The sequence below is a fragment of the Galeopterus variegatus genome, unplaced genomic scaffold (genome assembly GCF_000696425.1).
Source record: "Galeopterus variegatus unplaced genomic scaffold, G_variegatus-3.0.2 Scaffold5741, whole genome shotgun sequence".
NCBI classification, from domain to species: domain Eukaryota; kingdom Metazoa; phylum Chordata; class Mammalia; order Dermoptera; family Cynocephalidae; genus Galeopterus; species Galeopterus variegatus.
The window spans coordinates 10,266-19,142 of NW_007731852.1; the positions used below are offsets into that span (position 1 = coordinate 10,266).

Below are 8,877 nucleotides of genomic sequence, written 5' to 3' on the forward strand. Positions count from 1 at the left end.
AGAAAAAAAGAACTATTTTGCAACACTATTTTTGAAAAGAATAATGTGAGAATTAATTGTTTACAAATGCTACCAGTACATAATTGAGCAGAAGGAACTAGTAATAATTTATTTTACAAAGCAAACTTAGCATTCTGTCCTCCTGGGTTTCTTTAAGAATTTAGCACAGAGCTAGGAACTGTCTGCCAAAGCCACACTTCCTATAACAAAGAACTGACTCACCAACTTTTCATATTCAAGATTATCCTAGACAATTACCTATTGCTAATAATAGCCGTATTAATCTACAGAGCTCCCTATGAGATGACAAGCATCCATCATCTGCAATTTGTACAAACCCACAGAACAAGCTTTCTTCTCACTACTTGAAGTTAGAAAAAAGAGAGAGAGAGAGATTTAAAGACATTGAATAATTTTACCAAACCTACATAGCTCAGGAGATGCAAAGCTGGGATTAGAACCTGGGTGTGTCTGGCTCCAAAGGCCACGCCCTTCCCACTGAGCCTTATCGACACAAACCTGCAGTCCCAAGTCATCTGCCAGGTCCCTTGGGATATCTACCCTGACTCTAGCTTTTCATTCACATGGCATCCAAAGCTGAGGGGACAAAGGACTTTGGCACAGGTGCACGGTGGCCTGGCAGAGTGAGTGACACGTCAGCTACCCCAGCTGCCTCTGAGTTTGGAAGGTGAGCACAACAATTGCCTAGGGAGGGCTCCAGTCTCTTCAACCAAGGATCTCTCAAATGGTTGCTCCAAATGGAATAGAAAGTAGACATTCTTCAGCATGCAGAGAGTATTTGGATGGATGCTAATTAATGACATATGTACTTACTTGTAACTTACCAGCCACTCCAAGAGTTTAGAGATCTTCCACTAACAACTGATTATCACAGTATCTTGTGAGGGTGCTTCATTCCACAAGGCAGTGAAAAGGAAAGAGAGGGGCTCGCATGAAGTCAGCAGAAACCAGTCTAGGTTTCTCCAACAGAGTGGATTTGATACAGGGAATTGGTTACAAAGGAAATGGAGGAGCTGAGAAACCACAGAGGATGCAGTGAGACAGTCTCCACAAGGAACAAGAGCTGGCATCTGCTACCATCCCTAGGGACAGGCGTACAGCAGAGAGAGGTGGTGCTACCACATCCCAAGGCTAGGACTGCCTAGCTGGGTCAGAGGAGGAGGCACAGCCAACAGTGCACATGCTGACACTAGAGCACGGGCTGGGCATGGGGAGAAATGCCCTCGCTTCTTCCTTCCCATCACCCTCCGGTTCCTGCCAGTTCCCCCCAGTGACTGAACTCACCTGAAGTTGGAGGGCAAGGAGCCCAGGAAATGTACTTCCCTGCGTCAAGGGCCGGACAGAGAGGGGCCAGTCATGAATCTAAGGGCAGACACGTAAATGACCAGCATGATGCTGAAATGAACAACGTGATGGGGAATAGAATGCGGATATGGCAAGGGGCGGGCTGGGGTGGGAAGGATTGCACGTAATCCTGTAGGCCACCGATTAAAGAGGCATAGCTAGCATGCAAGGACTCTCTTCTTCTCATTCCTGGCAAAAGCAGTGCTCTCCCAACTCATTGTGAAATATATTAAAGCGTTTTTAGGAAAGTGAAGAAGAGGGCCCTAACAACGGGCTAAAATCCAGGAAGCATGAATTCCAAGGAAGTAGTGAAGAATACTGAATGCATGCTCGGTTTGCAAAATAGAAGATTTAGAGCAGCACAGAACTAACTTCTTGTTGTCATAACTCATGATAATAAAACTGGTCGAGTAAGGACAGAGGTTGACAACTGTGTGAGGAGCAGCAGCCAAACCAGGACAGAGTTGACCCCAGGCTCTGGGATGGCCGAGAGGTGGAAGGCTGAAGGTCTGAGCCTCCACGCATGTATGTCCAGGATTGCAGAGGGCATTGCCCAGGCTGCGGGTATGTGAGGCCCTTCCATCCCATGGGTAAGTAGCCATCTGTCTATTCATTCATCGCACAGAAATCCACTGAACCCCTGCAATGTACCAGTCACTATGCTAAGCACCTCAGAGAACAAAACAGACAAATTATGGAAACGCCCCAGCGCCTTGAGTGAGCCAGAGCAGTGCAGTCCTTCCCATCTGGAGGAGAGGGAGGGAGGGAGGGAGGGAGTGTCCTGGCAGGGTATGGTCAAAGAGAACCCTCTGCCCCTACCTCCTCTGTTATTTCTAGTCCTGGTAGGTACACTTATGGCAGTAAAACAGACAATAGAGGCACATCTTCTTCGTTGATAGAGATATTACTGTAAAGAACAATTATATTTTCCCTTGGATTCTGGTTTATTCAGCTCAGCTCAACAAACATTTGTTGTGAGACAATTCTATACCTGGTACTGGAGCTACAGAAATGAAATTTTCTTTAAAAAGCAGGAATGGTGAATCCATGCAACTTCAAATCTAGAAATTTCAGTCAGAGACCTAAGTCCCCCACAGATTCATGGAGACTGAAGAATAGTGTCCCTAGCAGGCAAAGCAGTGGCGATACTGGTCACAGTGACATGAAGCTGAGCTGAGCCAGCTCCAGAGGCCTCCAGTTAATAGTTCTGAGGGCTCATTTCAGCAATAGAAAACCACTTTAGTTTGCCTTCCAACTTCCCCAGAACAGCCAGACAGATACAAGGCGGTGCCCTGAGCAGCTCTGTGGGGACTCAGGGAAGTCCTTCCAGTTCCTGGGCTGTGAAGGCCTCACAGTCCATCTCTCCCCATCTGCAAGGGGCAGAGAGTGGAGATTAATATGTTTTATTTACTTCAAAGTTGAATTTTCTCCTCTTAGATTAATGCTGTGCAAAAAGTGCTTTGGTAATTTAACTAATCCAGTACTATAATTTACTTTCTGGTTTATTAATAATTATGAAAAATACATCTGAACAAATTTCTTACATTGTAAACTTTTTTTTAATGTGTTCATCTGGCCAATAAGGAAAAAGAAGACTCCATTTGTTATGAAGAGTTAACGTGTGTTTTTCCTAGACATATGCTCAAAATTGCATTTCTGTAACAATGTTGTTGTGTCTTAAAAGTACAGATACGTTTCTGTTTCATAAGAGAGAATTAGTCATGTCCATACCTGGGCATCGTTGGCGTAGAATCTCTGCTTCCTGGAATATCGGTTTGCCTTGAAAAGTTAAATTTTAAGTGTTATCAAGGACTTAGCTGGCTGAGTATCTCCATTTACTCAGCCACAGGATATTGTGTACCATGTAGCAGTATGTGCAGAGCTCTCAATCTGTTTGTGTTTTCAAGAAAGGAAAAGGGCTGCTGGAGTCCAGTTGGGACCTTTCCCACCCTCAACCCCTGCCAGGATTTGCAGTCTGGAGCTCAGTGGGATAGCCCAGGAAGTCACCCTTCCACCCAGACTGTCTCGTCCATTCTGGCCCAGGTCAGACCTTCTAATCCACCTTGCCCCATGGCTTCCTGCTGCCTCATTCTGAGTGAATTTGTGTAGATAAAAAAAAATCTGCCTGGATCTGAGTAGCATTTTGATCATGATACTAATCTAAGGTTCTTAATAGTTCCAACACCTCAAGCATCAGTGAAGTTTTAGGCTTTGTCTACAAGATCAGATCAGTGTCACTGTTATCACTGGCGTAATCAGCTGAGTCAGACATTACACATCAATCAAACAACTGTTTGAACTTGAGCGTTGGGTGGATTTTTGGTTTGCTTTCTTCTTTGTCTGGTTCTGTTGACTAAAGCAGCTGGAGCAGTTCAACAGGTGTGGTAGGTGCAGATAAGCTCCAGGGACTCTTCCTCCTCCTTGGTGTTAACTAAAAGACTTTGCATCAACAGTAGTGCAGTTAGCTGTTAAGGAAGCTGAATTCACCCTTGGAAAGAATAGACAATAAGAGAAAAAACACAAAATGAGGAGAGGCATCCAAATATTCCCTGCCGTAGCAGGGGATGCAAATGAGAAAACAGGATATGCAATTTATTTGAAGGCATACAACCATGTGGAAAGAATAGACAATAAGAGAAAAAACACAAAATGAGGAGAGGCATCCAAATATTCCCTGACGTAGCAGGGGATGCAAATGAGAAAACAGTATATGCAATTTATTTGAAGGCATACAACCATGTGTGTGTGTGTGTGTGTGTGTGTAAAATGCACTTTTTTCCTGGTCTTCAAAGTCAGTGTCATCATTTTAATACGTAATAGTCCATGTTAGCCAGGTGAAATAGAAAGATAAAATAATTCCCCATCCAGAATCGGTGACTCTTTTCTCAGGCCTCTGCAGCACTCTTCTGTTCTGCCTGAGTCGTGGACTTGACACAGTGTGTTCTCTCGTAGCACATATTTCTACCTTTACTTGTCTCGGCCCCCTTGGGGGCAGGAAGCATCTTGCTCTTGCTGATGCCAGGGAGTAAGTACCTCACTCTGTGCCGGTGCACAGTGAAAGCTCGGGCAGGGATGCTAGCAGGCTGGCTCATGGTCAGGTGCACACGCTCTGGAGCCAAACAACCAGCTCTGAGCCCCAGCTCTGCCCACCCCAGGGTGTCATCTTGAGCAAGTTGTGTTAGCCTCGCTAACCCTCAGTTTTTCCCAAGGGTAAAGTACCTGCTCCCCAGAGTTTTCATGAGATCATCCCAGTGCATGGCAAGAATTCAAAATATGTAGGATGTTATTAGTGAGTAACAATAATAACCTAGACGGAATGTTCATCAATGCTGGTAAAACATACATGAAGTATTCAGGCAAAGGGAAACCTACTCATTCAGACAGGTGCTTAGCAAAGGTCGGAGCATTAGGAGGTGGGTGCTGGGGAAAAACCACATTACTTGTCCTTTATCATCAAAAAGGCTTTGAAGAATTGAGAGTTCAGGAGCTGTTGATTGAAGGGAGAATCCAGTGAGTTTTCCTGGGAGGATGTTATAGGCTATAGGAGAATTGCAGAAAATTGCTTTGTGTCTCAGTCTCTGGCCTGTCCCTCTTAAGTTCTCTCCTCCTCAAAGCCCTTCCCAGAACACACATCCCTGCTGAAAATGGAAAGTGATGAACACTGACGAGCTAGTGCAGAGCCTGTCAGGCAACCTGCTTCCACCTGGCCTTCCCCAACAGGCATCACCAAATGTGATGTGCCCTGCCAGCGTGCCTGGTTAGGCCATCTTGCCCTGAGAGCTGAGCGTTCACTGTGCGACTGCGCGGCTGAGTGTCAGTAATGCTGGATAGCGCTACGACTGCAACAATCATAATTAGTGCCCATGTCAATGCTGAAGTCAAATAAAGACCCACAAGCAAATGGCCCCTAATATCTGAGTTAATTCCAGTGAAAAGAAATGATGACTCTGAATTTGGTGTCAACTTTCACAACAAGTTTATATCTGGAAACATTGGATGCATTGAACCACGTGAGTTTAGAAAGTATGTTCACAGAAACTATGAACTATAATCATTAGAAGATAAACATCAATCAAAAACTTTAAAATAAATTTGGAAATAGTAACTATTCAATACAACTGACATAGATCAGCCACGAAAATAAGATCCGGCCCAAATGTCCAAGTCCTTAAGTGGCAAAGCATAGAATGTGAGATTGGGACCACTGGTCCATTGTCCCCTTTTCACAGATAGAAAAACTAAAACCCTGGGAAATCAAATGGCTACACATATGTGTGGGTGTGCACATGCTCAGGCACATGAACACACACAAATCCTCCCTTTGTGAAAGGAGTGTGTGCCACTTTTCCACGCCCACGTTTGATTTTCAGACTTTGGCTATTTCACATGGCCTCAAAACTCAGCGTGCTTTGCTCCGAGATTAACTGAACCATTCGAACTAAAGGCTTAACTTGCTCCTAATCTTCTCTTTGAAATGCTGACTGGAGAATATTTAGTGCCCTCCCCAACAGGCCACAGGCACAGAAAGAAGCAAGGAGCCAGCACACACACTTCTTTAGCAACAGAAAAGGCCTGGGTCAGAGATCCCAGCACCAGATTTTCTCAGAGACACGTTGAGACAGCATACCAAAGAGCAGAGATAAAAGCAGGGCCAGAGATGGAGTGGAGTTCCAGGGAGAGGCTTGAGATATTATCAGGAGAGAGTATAGCGGCCAGGGCGGAGACTGCACTGAAGGAAGCAGTTCTCTTGGGTGATTGAAAGTGGGTGGAATTCTCTGTGAGAAAGAACCAGAGAGATGGCACCTTTTACACACCTGTGGTTGTTGTAACTCATCACTGTGTGAGGTTGTGATAAACCATTCCTACCCCTCCAGGCTAAAAAGCAGCTGGGACTCACAATCTATTGGTATTGCCTGGTGTAATTAGGGTAATATCTGCAGTTGTAACATGACCCTTCTGCCCTAAGAAGACAGAGGCAAAATGACTTTCTCAGGTCTGCGTACAAAGTTCTTTACCTCTCTTGGGGTATTCAGAGGCAGCTGGTAGGTACTTATGGTTCACGTCTATACAATCCACTCCAAACTCCTCCCCATTATAAAAATAAAATTTTCTCCATCTTCCCCCACAACTCCCTAAAATACACACACCCTCTCTCACTTAATTACCATTGCCCCCCCTGGGTTTTTTCTCTTGTGGCTGCTCTTTATGGTTATTGGAACCTGATTACCAAATGATAAAAAAAGTTTGTGATGGGAGGGAAGAAAAGGGCACAGGGCGATTTTTCCTAGGATCAGCCTCAGTCATGGGTTCTGCAGACAGGGGCAACATTTTTCTCGGCTCCTTTAAATGTGATATGGAAATGACCACATAGGAAGGACACAAAAGTAGGAACTATTCCACTAAGCCAGGCCCAGACAAGCAGGCAGTGGTGCCACCAAATCTGTTCCCAGAGGCAGGTTCTGAGGTTGGCAGCAGGCAACCTAGGTTTAGTTTGGGGAAGTGACTGGCCAGGGAGCAGTCAGGTCAGTGGTGGAGATGTCCTGCATCCCACAGGAGGGAGCTTGTCTGCAGAGGCTCCCTACTGGGCACTCGAGTAAGGAGAAACCATCATATTAATAGACCAGTGGAAAAATAAGTGACTCCATGACAAGTTCCATCTTGAGCCTGGACATTTGAATCATGATGATAAATAGGACATGAATTTATAAGTGAGAAAAGGGCTGTGGAATGGCTTGGTAGATAAGTGGGGAGGTGATGATGGATTAAATGAACTCATCAGCTCAATTATGCCATAAGCAAGAAATAGGACAGAAAGGGCCTTCCTAACTCAGTTTCCAGTTTATTAATTGTAATAATAACCCATATTTATTAATATGTAACAGAAAATGCTAAGGAGCATTTATTTCATGTTGTCAGGGAAAATAAGCCATTTTCAGGGATAGCTTATCATTTTTGTTTTGTTTTTGTTTTTGTTTTCTGTTCTAGGTAGGAAAGCAGTCTCGATATGGAAAAATATTAGGGACAAAATGAGTTGGAAACAAAGCAAAAGAAAGAGTCCTTTATTATTAACCAAGGCCAGGTTATGGCCTGACTTTCTTTTGGAAATTCCCCTTATTTTGAAGCCAGGAATTTCAGAGAGGGTCAGCTTCACAAGGCAGGGAACACTGGGGGAAAAAAAAAAAGAGACAAATTTACACAGTGGTTTTTGTTGAGCTTTCATGGCACATGTGCATGGTTTACTGCCATCATTGAAAAGAAACAACATAGCATGGTGGTTATGGAGGGGCACCCTGGAGCTCCTCTGCCTGTGTTCAAATCCCGGCTCAGCCACTTCACAGCTGTGTGACTTTGGGCAACTCATTAACCTCTCTGGACTTCAGTTAACCCATCCATAAAATATAAAGTTCTACCTACTTCTCACAAAGTTATCATAAAAATTAAATAAATTAATACCTAGAGGATGCTAGAATAGTGTTTTCTGGCCATTTTCACTGGTAGCAAATAATAAAAATAGATTGGTACTGAGAGTCACCGACTGTTTCCAAATGATCATTTGCTTTTTCACTGGCGTCATGACATCAGCTAAGAAGAAATAAAAGAGGAGACAAAGCCATTTTGCAGATTTGCTGGCTTCTCGGAAAGATCATGGCATCACCATAACCATGACAACCTGTCATAACCGTGTCAGGGCTATGTCTCGGTTATCATCTGTTTACTTCAGTGGAGCAATAAGGCAGACACATTCCTGCTTGCATGATGCTTAGACTAGACCAGAAGAGACTGATGTCATAAGTAACCTCAATACAGAGTGATGAATGTGAGAAGAGGATCAGTGTGGGGTTCTGGCCCCTGACCAGGGGGAAGGCTGTGTCTTGTAGCCCCACGTGCCCAGCACCAGTCAGACAAATAGTAAATGCTAAATAAATGTTCAGAATGAATGACTACAGCACCTATTGTGCTGTATTGCATGTCTCATGTTGTCCTTTATCTCGTAATCTTCAGAACAAGAATACGTCTTCATTTTGTGTCACCAGGATCTAACATTATGCCTAGCACAGAGAGAATCGAAAAATGTTTGTTGAATTGATCAGAATGACAGATAAAACCTGATGTGTCTCTCCCCTACTCAGCCATAGAGGGCTTTCTTTCTTTAACCCAGAGAAGTGAAAAACTTGACAAAATTGGTAGTGAGTTATTTTTAACAGTCAGGTCTTTTAGTACCCAATAAAATTACTTATATAAGTGGTTTTCTGCTCACTCTTAGCTGCCATGACCTCTTTCTTATTAGGCCTCTCTTCCTCCAGTATTACAGTCCCATCCTGTCCTCCCCCATCTCTATGGACATCCCTCCCTTATTTCCCTGCGTAATCTTCCTCCTCCAGCAACGTAACACAGACTTCCCAGCCTCAGTGCTCAGCCCAGAGGTACTTACTGTTTCTCTCGGCCCACTACTTTACCAACCTGCTTCCCCCAGTAGCAGACCCACCCCAGGAGTGGACAGGTGACCCAGGC

General features: G+C 44.3%; 1 long non-coding RNA gene across 1 annotated transcript in view; it reads right to left on the reverse strand.

Moving 5' to 3' along the window:
* Positions 1-7,407: 7,407 nt before the first annotated feature.
* LOC103605329 overlaps positions 7,408-8,877 on the reverse strand; it is a 2,169-nt gene continuing 699 nt past the window's right edge. Inside the window, exon 2 of the long non-coding RNA XR_551785.1 lies at positions 7,408-7,529. This is a non-coding gene — a long non-coding RNA (uncharacterized LOC103605329). The remainder of the gene's footprint in view (positions 7,530-8,877) is intronic.